Genomic DNA, 14584 nt, shown 5'->3' with positions numbered 1-14584 from the left:
TAAGAATAAGCGGGGAAAGTAGAAATAGAAAAAATCCACCAATCACCATCTGAAAGAGATCCTACAAGGAAAATCTACAGGAATATCATAGCTAGATTCCAAAACCCCCAGCTCAAGGAGAAAATACTATAAGAAACAAGAAAAAAACAATTGCAATATGATGGAACCACTATTAGAATCACACAAAACCTAGTAATGTCTACACTAAAAGACTGCAGGTCTTGGAACAATATATATTGAAAAGCAAAAGAACTGGAGTTCTGGCCAAAAATATCATATCCAGCCAAGTTAAGCATAATCCTGAATGAAAAAAAATGGACACAATGAATTGCCAGACTTTCAGGATTTTATTGCAAAAAGACCTTAAATCAATACAAATTTTTTTCTGGGTAATTAATAATCAATTTATTAATAAAACTAGCTGGTGATCAAAAAATTGATGGTCACTGACTTCTCTTGGTAACCAAAGACCCCCGATGGGGATCCTGAAAGTCTTTCTGAAAGGAAAGGCTCTTGACAAGTAAAAAAAAAGAAAGTAACAAAAAGTATTTTTTCAACTTCATTCAAAACTCATCAGTTCTCACTGGAAATGGATATGCATCCTTTGGAATCTTCTTGGATCATTATTTTGATCAGAGTAGTTAAGTTTTTCTCAATTGATCATCCTTACAATATTTGCAAATTGCTGGGTCAGGTCACCAGAATACAATTTTTTCCCCATTTGCTCATTTTCGCAGCCAATTACTTGACTTTTGAGTCTTTGTTAAATGGAGGGTACTGCCTCCAACTCCAGGGATTTTGTGCAGCTGATTTTAGAGATATTTCTAGGGACTTGTAAATTTTCAGTTCTTCTGAAGTGGTATGATCAAAGGAGAGATGTTTACTCCCCTCATGGCCTGTGCTCTGGTCTGTGAGCCATCACAAGTACTCTTCTCTGCTTTGGAACCTCAAAGAGGATTCCCTATTCACTGCACCCTCAAGCTCTGTCATACCAGTTCCCCTCCTCATCCAGGACTGTGACCCAAATTAGCCACGTGAGTCCAATTCCCCCACAATCTGTAGACTGAGAGCTCCAGAAGCAGCAGCTGCTCCAGCAGTGCCTCCAGCAGTCCTGGAACTGGAGTCAAATCATGCTTCTCCCTCACCCAGGTGGGGGACCTTTCCCACTGACCTTTGAAGCTTGGTGTTTGTGGGTGGAGGAGTCTGAAAACCACCACAGCTGCCAATGATTCAGTCCCCTAAGGCCTGTTCCAGTCCTGCCTGTGCCAGCATGGCCCACACTGGACTGCACTCCCAGCACAGTGTGATAGACCCTTCCTGTTGACCTTTCAAACTGTCTTGGGCTAGAAACTTGCTTCAGCCCATCATTTTGGGACTTCTGCTGCTCTAGAATTTGTTTAGAGTCATTTTTTAGAGTATTTTGAGGAGTTTGGGGGACAGCTCAAGCAGGTCTCTGCTTCTACTCTGCCATCTTGGCTCTTCCCCCCACCCTTGTTAATTCAATAAAAAATTTCACATACAAGATCCAAAAGAAATATGAAGTAAACATCAAAGACTAATTATAAAGGACTCAATAAAGACAGACTGTTTACTTTTTATACAGGGAAATACATACATACATACATATATATCTATATATCCATCTATATATATATAAGTTGTATGCCTAAGATTGTTATTAGTAATTGGGTAGTTCTAAAGAAATATTGGGGTAGAGCTAAGTACAGTGAGATACTAAAATGTGAAAAGATAAAAAGAGTAATTTTCCTATACAATTGAGGTGTGAGAAAAACTGATACAATGGAATTAGAGTGGGGAAGAGGGAGGGTAGTTCTGGAACCCTATTCTCATTGGAAATGGGTTACAGAAGGCACAATACATATATATGTATATATATGCATATACATATATGAATTTGACAGCCTAATGTGATGGAAAGAACAAAGGATTTGGAGTCTAAAGATTTGTGATCAACATCCAGATATTCCCAGTACTAACTGGGTAGGTATATCACTTTTCCCCTTTTTCCTCATCTGCAAAATATGGGGATTGGACCAGATGAATACTAAGGTCTTGTTGAACCCTGAAATTTTCTGAGCCTGCATTTATATATATAAATACATATTATGTATTATATACTATATATGTATTGGGCTGTCATGAAGATCAAATGAGAAGATATATTGCATGTGATAATGCTTTATCACTATAAAACATTACATAAATATGAGCTAATATTTTTCTTTTATGTGTATCATCCTATATTTTTGGTCCAGATCTGTGATTTTAGTAACACAGGAAACTCTTGATTTAAAAACTGCTCCCAATACAGATTGACAACTCCTCTGTAATGTGTAAGGAAAAGCTAATAATAGAAAGGAACATGATGAACTGAGGTTTAAGTGTCTTCCTCATAATCCCTACCTAGGATATGTCATGAACTCAGGTCTTTTTAACTTCAAAGCCAGGCCATCAACTATGCCATGGTGCATCATACAGAATAACACCAGTTTATAGTTATATAGTGGTTACAAAGCATTGTAACATGCCTTCAGTTATTTAATCTGATCTTCAAGATGGCCCTATAAGTAGGTAGGTAATATGTGTGTAACATACACGTGTAACATGCAACGTGAAACCATGTGTGTACATGAACACACATGACCGTGTCTGTATATGTGTTGTGTAGAACATACATACTGTGCATATATGTAGGGTTATGTATGCACATGTGGGTACATGCATATACACATACGTGTGTTTGTTGGACAGTGCCGCATTTTGTAACACCTGAATTCTCAGCACTGTTATAAAGACAAGAGTCTCAAGGAGCTACCACACCAGAATCCATCAGTCAACAGACATTTATTAAACTCACACTATTTGACAGGCACTGTTCTCAGCACTAGGGCTACAAAGAAAAGGCAGGGGACTATCTCTACTCTTAAAGAACTCACAGTCTAAAGGGGGAGACAACATGCAAAATAACTATGTACAGACTAGCTATATACAGGATAAACTGGAGATAATGGGAAGAGGGATCAGGAAACACTTCCTGTAGAAGGCAGGATTTTTGCTGGGAAGGAAGTGAGGGAAGCCAGGAAGCAGAAATAAGGAGAGAGAATTCCTGGGTTCAAGGAGAGAGACAGCTAGGGTTCAGCAGTTGGTGTCATCTTTTGAACTTGGAATTCTGGAACTGAGTTTCTTTGTCTTTTTTTTAAATTAATGTAATACTGACTACCCTGGCTCCCACCAGCTGAAGGCCAGGTATATTAGAGTCTCATCCCTCCTCCAAGTTTCTCAAGCATCCTTAATGGGGTCTAGGGTATCTATGATCTCTGCCAGTGGCTCCAACCCTGAGTGATGGTGTTCTCTCAGTTGCAGGGATGGAACCCTGGGCTCCAGTACCATTTAGACACGAGCAGTCAAATCAGGGAATCTTTCAAAATGCCTTGGAAGGGATATTCACAAATATACAAAAGCAGCTTACTCCCTCAATGCGTGGGAGGCATAATCTCCTTTCCCCTTACATCGCCTCAGTCTCTGGGGAGGGAAAGGGGATTAGGGTCATAGTTTAGCTCAGTTCCTATGTGGCATAGTCACAGTTTCAAATATAAATCCCCACCCCTTCAGGCTTGAATCCCAGATACCAGGGCTTCTCCAGGTTTTGCTACTCAGCTAACTGGCTGAACAAATCTGTCTGTAATTCTGGCTCCAAGGTCACCATGGCTTGAACTTACAAGTTTGATGGGGATCACCTCAGGCACCTGAACCTGAGAAAGACAAACAACCCAGAACAGAAACAGACACCCACACCCACAACCCATTTTCTGGCGAGGGTAAAAGACAGGGAAATCTCTGGATGAACTGTGTCCTTCACTCTCTGGACAAAATAGGAAGAGCTATTTTAGAAATAAAATGCATCATAAGCTCTCACACCTATCTCCTCATCAGAATCACTGAGAGTAAGTTTATTGGTCCAAGGTCAGTCCATCAATCCTCTCTGCTCTCTCCATAAACTAGTGTTTTCCAAATGGTGGTGGAAGTATGAAGGTCTAAGATGACAGAACCAGGATTCCCAATTGGTTGGATGGTAATAACTGCATAGTGGAGTCCTCACAAATGAAATAAAATTTTCTCCACCTCTCCTGAAAAATCTCTTCTGAAATGACACAATCATGAAAGACATGAAAGAATTGACTGATCCTGGGTCCCTAGAGTGAAATGCAAGTGTAAAAGTCAGCTACATTTGTGGAAAAACAAGCAGGGACTTCCAGCCAAAGATGTGTGCCTCAGCTGGTCTGCCCAGGCCCCCTACATCTGCACCATCAAAACCCCCAAATGTTCACCAGGCTGCAAAATGATCAAGAAATCCAATGAGAGTAATATAATGATCCAAGACAATCCTGAAGGACAGGATGAAAAATGCTATCCACCTCCAGAGAAAGAACTAATGGAATCTGAATGCAGATCCAAGCATGCTTTTTTTCTTTGCTTTCTTTATTTTTCTTTTCTTTTCTTTTTTTTTTTTTTTTTGTGGTTGTTGTTACCGTTCTGTGTTTTCTTTCATGACTAATATGGCTCTGGAGGAAAGAGTGAGACTGATGACTTTGGGCAGCTCTCCCTCATTTAAATCCAATTCATTCATAAGTCTTTGGCTCTCTTTGAAAAAAGACAACCAACAAATAAATAATCTGGAAATATGTTTTGCATGACTGCACATGAATAATTTGCTTGCCTTCTCAATGAGGGGGGACAGAAAAAATTTGGAATTCAACTTTTTTTTAAAAAAAGAATGTTAAAAATTGTTTTTATGTGTAATTGGGGGAAATTTAAAAATTTTTTTTATTTTTAAAAAATTTAAAAATTAAATAAAAGAGAAAAACTAGAGTAAGAACTTCCCAAAAAGTCAGCCAGAAATCTATGGACCATAAGGGAAACAGGGCCACCAGCACCATCACAAGCAAATAAACTAGTAATTTCTCAGTGCATCTAGAGAAGGTCAAGAGATATGTAGCCCACATGCATCTCTATCTGGAGGCAGGGGGCAAGAGTAGAGTATTCCCTTGAGAAAGCTGAAGGGCTTAGAGAAAGCCCCAGGATGGAGCCCCTTGTAAGCTCTGGAGAACCAGTAGTAATTAATACCAGCATGGAAGGAACCAGTATGAGCAGGGCCCTGAGGTCCACAGTACAGTCCTGAACTGTCACAGATCTAATACTCTGAACCTCAATAACTCATGGGAATAACCCTAGCAGGAAGAGGTCAACATAGGAACCTAGGAGGGTCAGCTACCCTACTCAAAAGTACAGCAAGGGATGGAATACAAAACTTCAATTTATGACCTAAAACTAGATAGATAAATAAATCAAAGAATAGAACAACTTCTATAAGAATTATTGTAGCTCTGGAGATACCCATCTGAACACATATTACCCAATCAAGGTTGCAGTAACTATTATCTACCTATCTTCAGGACTCTCTCCTTTCTTCAAAGAGTTCATTGCCTGCCTTCATCTTTCTCATACTAGAGAATTTCAACAAATATATTAATATTGCCTCAAACACCCAAACTCCCCAGTTCCTCAACTGACTTTCCATGATCCAGTCCTCAGTCATCCCACATTAGCTACCTACAAAAACGATCATCCCCATGGTCTTGCCATCAACCACAAATGTTCTACTTCCATGTTCACCAACTTGGAAATTCCCTTATCTGAACGTAATCATTCCACTTTTCCCTCTGCCTTGCAATCCCTAATTCTATTCTTTTGCATCACTTTGACCTCTAGTATCTCCATCCCTTTTCCAGGCTATTACCCTAGGAACTGGCTTCACTCTCCACTTTTTCCCATATTGACCCCTTGGTGAACCAGTTCAACTCAATGATTTCCTCTTCTTTCCAAACCCTGTCCTATCACTGATGTTGTCCTACCATGCTTTAGCCTTGTAACATTCCCATCACCCACTATCTTTGCTCCTATTCACATGCTACTGAATAACGCTAGGGAAAAAATTGGGACATTGTGCTCATTGAATCCATTACAATCCATTACAGATTTATAGCATAATCTCACCTTGCTGCCTTTCCTTCCTTTCTTTTCACTCTCTTCTTAACTCCCTACCATCTGACTTCCAATCTCACTGTCCTAGTGAAAATGCTCTCTCCAAAGTTATCAATTTAATTGCCAGATCTAATGGCCTTCTCTCAATCCTCATCCTTCTTGATTTCTCTGTAGCTTTTAACATTATCAATCACCCTCTTTGCCTTGATAGTTTCTTCTCCCTCGGTTTCCATGACACTATTCTCTCCTGGTTCTCTTCCTGTCTATATCACCTGTCCCTCTACATTTCCTTTGTTGAATATTTATCTAAATCATGTCTACTAGTCATAGGTATCTGTCTGCCAAGACTCTGTCCTGGACACTCTTCTCTTCTCCCTCTATATTATTTTCCTTGATGATTGCATCTACTCCCATGGATTGATTCAATCATCTCTATGACAATGATTCCCAGATCTACTTAGCCCTAACCTCTCTTCCCACCTCCAGTCTTATATCTCCAACTTCCTGTTGGATATCTCAAACTGAATGTCCCACAGATATCTTAAACTTAATATGTGCGAAGCTTCACTAATTATCTTTCCCAAAAAAATCCTACCATCCTCCTAACTTACCAATTACTTTTGAAGGCATAACCATCTTTCTAGACCCCCAGGCTCACAACCTAGATGCCATCTTTGATTTATCACTTTCTCACTCCCATTCCCCACCCCACTCCACCCTACCACATCTAATTTGTTGCCAAGTCTTATGGATTGTACCTGAACAAAATTTCTTGTATATACTCCCTTCTCTTCTAAGACACTGCCACCGCCCTGGAATGACCTCCATTACTCATGCCTAGGCCGCTGCAATAGTCTGCTTCTTGGCATCTTCCCACTCTAAGATCAGTCATTAAAATGATCTTCCTAAAGCTCAGATCTCACCATATCACCATGTCAATAAATTCTAATCGTTCCCTATTACTTGGATCAAATGGATTAATAGAATGTCCTCTGTTTGGTAAAGTTTTTTTTTGTAATTTGGTTCCTTTTTTTCCCAATTTTTGTACACCATAGTCTTCTCCACATATTCTGAGATCTAGTCACACTATCCTCATTACTATTCCTTGCACACAATACTCAATTTCCTAACTCCAAGCATTTTTACTGACTGTCCCCCATGTCAGAATTCTCCCCTTCCCCATCTCTTTCTCTTAACTTCCCTGGCTTCATTTAAGTCCCAACTAGAATCCCACCTTCTACAAGAAATCTTTCCCAATTCCCCCTTAATGCTAATGCATTCTCACTGTAATTATCTATAATTTATTCTGTATCTCTCTCACTTGTACATAGTTGTTTAAATGTGGTTTCTTCCCCCTCCCCCCATTAGATTGTGAAATTCTTGAAAACAGAGACTTGTTTTGTCTTGCTGTGTTTTTTCCTTCCTTTATACATTTAGTGCTTAGCACAGTGCCTGGAACATAGTGAGCACTTAATAAATTCTTATTGACTGACAATAACCAAAAATTTAGCCTAGAAAGAGAAATTAATTACATAATGACAGCAAGCAGAGACTGAAAGGAAAAAATTAACTTTCCACTACTAATACAGGAATACCCAGGAAAAAAACATTTAAAAAATGAAATAAAAATTGTGGAGGAAAGAATTTAAGGATTATAAGTAGTTTAGAATAGAAAATAGTAAATAGTAACCAAATAACAGACTCCTTAAAAACTAGAATAGATCAAACAGAAATCAATAATTCCATGAGACAGCAAGAAATATTAAAATAAAATCACTAAAAAAAAATGGAAAAGAGCGTAAGCTATCTGATATTTTTTAAAGTGACCTGGAAAATAGGTCAAGGAAAAATAATTTAAGAATCATCAGAATATCTGAAAACCATGATTTTTTAAAAACCTGGTATAATGTTAATGGAATAGGAAGATCTTCCCCATCTATTAATGGGCCCATGTGACCTGCTTTGAGCTCTGTCCCAACTCTCAACTGCAATACAGCCTTAGTCACATGGAACCTGAGTCACATGGAGCCCATTGTGGAAGGAGCTTGCCCAACAAAAAGAGAGTGGAGGGAGGAACTTGCCTAAGGGTACTTACTTGTGGGGATACCTAGCTGAAAGAATGCTTAAGATACTGGCACTCTCTGGATTGGTGATGAGTACTTTGCTAAATCTTACCTCTTGCTATCCTAAATAAATATTTTGGTTTTGTTTTTGAGGAAGAGAGTTTATTATATTTTGTGAATCTACCCTGGAAATACGTATGTATATTCATAGCACTGGCTATGGGTATCAAGTTGGAGTTAAACATCTAGGCACTACATTTCAACAAATCACAAGTGGAAATCATCAAGATCTTGTACAACTGGAAGATAACATGAAGATAGAAAGAATTCAGCAATCACCCCCTAGGAAGGGGGAAACACCCAAAAGTAAAAGTTCCAGGAATGTCATAGCCAAAATCCAGAGCTACCACATCAAAGAAAAAATATTGTAAGCATCTAAAAAATAAAAGCTATTCACGTACCAAGGAACCAGAGTCAGGATCAAAGAAGACCTGGGAGTTTCTGCCATAAATAAGAGGAGATCTTGAATATTCCAAAAGGCAAAAGATGTAAGCTTATAACAAAGAATAATTTAAACTGCAAAGCTGAGTATAATCCTGCAAGGGGGAGAAATGGCTCTTTAATATAATACATCAGAGGACTTTCAAGCATTCCTGATAAAAAGATCAGAGCTGAATAAGGACTTTTTTGAAATGTAAACATGAGTAAAGGGAAACCTAGGAAGGTAAATTTATTTGAGCTACCAGAAGAGGTTGCATGATGATATTGTAATAGGAAAAAGAAACAAGTGCCCCTTCAGTGGTGGTGTATTTGCAAATGTTTAACAACCAGATCTGTACAGGTTGGTGGAGGGAGAAGAGAAGAGACACACACAACTTATTTTTTAGCTTAATCTGCATTATTAACACTTTTTCTATCATTTTCTTAAGTCTAGACAATCAAAACAATAGACCAAGCCCAAATCTGTAGTGTTTGTTGATTTCTTAGATACAAACGCTCATACTGAAATTTTGACCATCAGCTCTCCAAAGGCAACTCAAACTGGCTTGGGCACACCTCTGCTCTTATTAGGTATCTTATTGGATACTCAAAATGTCCCTTCCACATGTTAATAGATCCTCAAAAGATATTGGAGAAGCTAAATAAAATAAACAAAGGGTGTTTACAAACCTGGTGTGGGAGTAGATTGCTGCAGTTCTATGGATTATCAAGAGGGAAGAGTTGGGGGGACAGAGAGAAAGATGATACTAATGGAAAAAAGAATGGCTGGAACTTACTATTTCTCCATAATTAGGGTGCACAAGAAGAAGCTTATGTAAACAAGCATGGAAGGGGACAGGGGAGAGTGTTTTAGATGAACCTCACTATTATCTGAAATGGACAAGGAGAATTAATACACGTGCAGAGTTTGGTACAGTTGAACATCCAGTTCAACCAGGAATCCAATAGAGGAGGAGAGTGGGGTGGAAAGGGAGGGAGAGTTAAAAGGAAGGATAATACCAGAGTGTGACTAATTACATACAAAGCCAAATTCCTAATCCTGAAGAAGGGATTAAAAGGGGAAAGAAGCAAAATCTGGAAGAATGGTTGAACAAACTCCAGTATGTGAATGTAATGGAATATTGTTTCTCTATTAAGAAATGACAAAAGAGACCATAGAGTGCAGAGTGTTGACTATTATAAACTGATGTAAAGTGAAGCAAGTGGTTAAGTGGAACAATGTACACAAGGGCTATAATAATGTAAAGAAAAACAACTTTAAAAGACTTAAGAACTCTAATCAGTGTAATCACCAACCAGAAATGTCTCCAAAAGACCTGTTAGGAAGCATGTGTCCCACTTCCTGACTGAGAACTGAAGGATTCAAAGTGCACAAAGAGACATACATTTTTGGACACAGCCACTGTGTGGATGCATTTTACTTGACTATGTTTATTTTTCACAAGGTCTTTTTTTCTTTCAAATTTTTAGTTATAAGGGTGGGGCTGAGAAGAGAGAGAGGTATTAGTAATATATACATACATACAGATATATATAAAGATATAGATATATATCAAAGAGAGATCCACTGAAATGTATTTTTAAGTATACACAAAAGACACCAGACAGAAATTCAGAAGGAAACACGGACTAAATTGGACACTTTGGAAATGACATGTGGGATTTATTATAAAGTTTTTTAAAATAAAAAGCAAATAGTAAGAAATGGAGATTCATAGTTTCATACACAGTTCTTTTTTGTGTGTTCTGCTATGTATATGGGAATCCTCTTTTCATGATATAAATTCAAAATTTAAAAATAAAATTAATATTTATTCATAGAAACTAATATATTTAATGAAGATAAGCCAGTCTACTTATAACAAACAAAATTATTATCCTTGTCAACAAGACTATATACCAAAACCTGGTTAATTAATTTGCTATTTGTTCTTGCTATTAGCTGTGGCAATATAGAGACATTCCTGTACATGTACACATATTTGTATACCAACGAGAAAGTATGTCTCTGATCCAATGGAAAGTACACTAGAAAGAGTTGGATTCTGGAATAAGATGCTTCCTATCTGTGTGATCTTGGACACATCACAACTTTGTCGGGCCTCAATTTCCTCATTTATAAGTTGAAAGAGAAAGACTGTGACCTCCTCTGTTTTCCCTAGATGATTCTCCAAAAGAGACATGCTAGAAAAGCAATTTCTAATGATCTTGGCATAGAGGTACCTAGTTGGTTTGGAGAGTAGAACACACTGGATCTGGAACCAGGAAGACCTGAGTTCAGTCTCAATCTCAGATACTTACTAGCTATGTGATCCTGGGTCACTTAACCTCTATCTACCTCAATTTTCTCAACTATAAGAAGGGAATAATAATAGCACTTCTCTCCCAAGGTTGTGGTTTGGATCAAATGAGATAATGTTTATAAAGCACTTAGCTTTAGTGCTTGTCACATAGTAGGTGCTTCTAACCCTTCTATCATCTCAAAAACAATCAGGCAGAAGTCCAATGTTATATAGCTCTATGTTGCAATGTCCTCTTTTTGATTCCTTTTTTCCTTCTTCTGCCCTTGTCATTTGGTCTTCTTACAGAGATAGAGAAACAGCCTGGGTGAGCTGGTACCAGAGAGAAGGAGATGAGGTCTCCAGGACAAGAAATAGCTTGAAGCCACAGTTCCCTAAGAACAAGGTGACCGGAAAAACCAAGCACGCAGGAAAGATTCCATCACTGGTATAGATAACAATTGGAAGAGATTTAGAATTCAGAGACTACTAATTATTGTAAATTCTGTTGGGTCTAAGAGCTGGGCAAGCTGGATTTCATTGTCATCCATGATTCTGAGAGAGAGACAGTGCACTTCCCTCCCCCTACTGCTTTTCCCCAAGTCTTGAGAACGTGTGGTCAGAATTTCCCTGGCACACCTAAATATTTGGGAGGGAAATGAGATGAGGGACAAGAAATGATCAGAGGCAGATATGTTTGATCTAATTCTTTTTCACTTTATCTTGAGTATAAGAAATTATGTGATCACAGCGTGCTAAAGAGAGAAAGTTGGACACCATTATAGGGTTAAGAATCTTTCCTGGACAGATTTCATTTTTTAATATTTGGAGCAATATTCCATTTCATCCCTTAAGTTAATGCTTGGAACCTACCAAAAAAACCTGTTTTTGAATCAAAACAGCTTAGGTACCATCTGCTCCTAGTGTATCTGGAAGTAGGGTAACAGCCTGTAGGCTGAGCGCCCCCTGGTGGTCTATAGAAGGACTTCAGCCTCCTTTATCCATGTACCACAAAAAGTATTTCATGGAAAGTGGGACCGATGGCTCAAAAACAGAGCTCTACCTGGTGGACAATTCAAATATGGCGCTTCCTTACTGGAGGATTATTTTTTTAAACACAGTGATGTGCTTTGTATTGTCTTTTTGTAAGCTTAAGGAAATTAGCCCTTGAGCCACATAACCAAAGGGCTTCATATAGTGAGAAAATCACACTAATATGGTTTCTATAGAGGTTCAATAAATGATAATAGTGATTTGCTAATTTATCAGAGCCAATACCATATTGTTCACAAATCCATTGATAGATCCATAACCCAGACCCTCAGACGACCAATCAGTAGTCTGAAATTTGAGGTCCTTCCTGCTAAATCTATACTCACCTCCACTCTAGACTTTTCCCTCCCTTTGTCTAGTAGGTCTCTTCTTTTCTTAACAGCACCAGATAGGCAAGGACCTAGAGAAGGGAGAGAGGTCCAGTTCATCTGCCTCTGGCCAGCCTGACTCCTTGGAACACTGTACCGTGGTTATAAGATGTTGTATCTTAGCAACCAGTTCCAGAATATTATAAACAGATACTAAATTATTCATCCTATTGTTCTGGGAACCAAGGTAGAATGCATCACCTGGAAAGAAGTAATCTTTCCTAAAACCTTCCTTAACTTCACAGCATCCTGTTTTAAAAATGTATATAAAAATAAGTTTTATAGAAAGCATTTAAAGAAAAAGCATACTTGACTATAAACAGTGTCTATTCTCTTTGATTCAGTTAACCATTGTGATCCATCACAGGGTCCTACTGGGTTACAACTCATTTAAATTCAATTTGGCATGATATATAATAGGGAGGTACCCTGTTATACCAAAGGGAATGCTGCATTCGACATCAGGAAACATACATTCTGAGTCTGACTCTGATACATGACTGAAAGGAACAGGACCCAAGAGGAAAATAACCCACAACAGAAAAAAGAGAGTTGCTCAATTCTTTTTATTGTGTTTGTTTTCTCTACTAAAGTGAATGACCTGGAAATGATAGAACAAAAGGCAAACAAAAAAGCACCTAGCTGTTCTTAATGCATTCAAGTCGATTTGAACACCCAAATGAGCTATATCCTTGGATACTGAAAGAAGCGGCAGATGTGGCTGATGAGCCATTGTCAGTGATAGCTAAAAGATGATGGAAAATAGGAGAGATACTCAAAATTGGAGAAAGATGATCCTGATTATCAAAAAAGGGAGGGGGGACAAGAAAAGGGTCTGCAAACTACAGGTCAGCTGACTTGACTTTGATTCCTAAGAAAAGACTAGAATAGATCATTAAAGAGATAGTTGGAAAACAACCAGAAAAGGAAACAGTGATTATAAAAAGAAAGTATGGCTTCCATCAAGAACCACTCATGCCAAACTAACCCAATTTCCTTTTTTGACAAGATCACAGATGAAAGAAATGCTATGTATATAGTTTACCTAGATTTTTAGCAAAGCTTTTGATAAAGTATCTCATACTTGTGGAGAAGAGGAAGAGATTTGGATTAGCCAATAACATGATCGGAAAAATTGAAAACTGGTTGACTAATGGGACTCTAAGAGTAGTTATGAATAGTTCAATGTCAGTTTGGCAGGAGGTCTCATATGGAATACCCTCAGGGCTCTGTACTTACTCTTATGCAGTTCTGCATTTTTACCAGTGACTTAGATTAATGGTTCTTAAAATGCTGAGGATTTGAGGGGTACCAAAGACCCTTTCAGGGAGCCTACAAAGTCAAAACTATTTTCATAATAATATTAAGATGTTATTTGCTGGGGTAGTTAGGTGGCACAGTGGAATAGAGTTACTGGCACCAAAATTAGGTGGACCTGGGTTGAAATGTGACTTCAAACAATACTAGCTGTGCAACTCACTTAACCCTGACTGCCTAGCCAAAAAAAAAAAAAAAAAAGTTATTTGTTCAAATTCTACATCTTTTTCCAACTACATATCTATGTGCAGTGGTAATAGGCCCATGTGACCTGCTTTGAGCTTTGGCCCAGACTCACAGGCTCACAGCCTGAGCCACACAGAGCCAATGGTGGAAGGAGCTTGCCAAAAGGGTGGAGCAGGAAGAGAGAGTGAGGCAGAACAGCCATTATGAGTGTGAGAAGGAGTGATTTTGCCTAAGGGAGCTTGTTTGTGGGGAGGCCTGATGGAGGAAAGACTTGGGGATGGCTGTGCTCCCTTTATTAGTAATGTGTACAAACTTCATTGTTATCATGCTAGCTTTCTGGTATTTGAATAAATATTTTGGTTTCATCTTTGAGGAAGAGAGTTTATATTTTGAGAATTTACCCAGGAAAGATGCATGCATATCCATAGCAGCTGCTGTGAGTATCTCATTGGCATTATACTGTGTGAGGTCAGATTTTCTTCATAAACTCCAACCTAAACAACATATCACAACAAACTGAATACAAAAGCAGTTATGAGAATCCAGCTGTCATATGTAAAGCCAGATGTTAAAAAGATTTTCAAAGATATATAAAGCAAAGTCACTCATCACTAATTTTTCATTTTGGAAAATATAAGGTTTCTTATTAAAAATTTGTCAGTTACATTAATGTATAATGAGCTTATTATTATTTTAATGAATTAGCAAATGTTTTTAAATTTCATCAGTTTTAATTTCTAATATGGTAAATATC

At 38.1% G+C, this 14584-nt stretch overlaps 1 protein-coding gene across 4 annotated transcripts in view; it reads right to left on the bottom strand.

Moving 5' to 3' along the window:
• Nucleotides 1-12415, bottom strand: part of LOC140533810 (maestro heat-like repeat-containing protein family member 1) — a 92265-nt gene extending 79850 nt beyond the window's left edge. For all 4 annotated transcript variants that reach the window (XR_011977065.1, XM_072654042.1, XM_072654041.1 and 1 more), the window contains exon 1: nt 12286-12415. The gene's annotated coding sequence lies outside the window, so the exon portion shown is untranslated. The remainder of the gene's footprint in view (nt 1-12285) is intronic.
• Nucleotides 12416-14584: the final 2169 nt, after the last annotated feature.

The sequence above is a fragment of the Notamacropus eugenii genome, chromosome 3, assembly GCF_028372415.1.
Source record: "Notamacropus eugenii isolate mMacEug1 chromosome 3, mMacEug1.pri_v2, whole genome shotgun sequence".
NCBI lineage: Eukaryota > Metazoa > Chordata > Mammalia > Diprotodontia > Macropodidae > Notamacropus > Notamacropus eugenii.
This window is presented reverse-complemented; position numbering and strand designations above follow the sequence as displayed.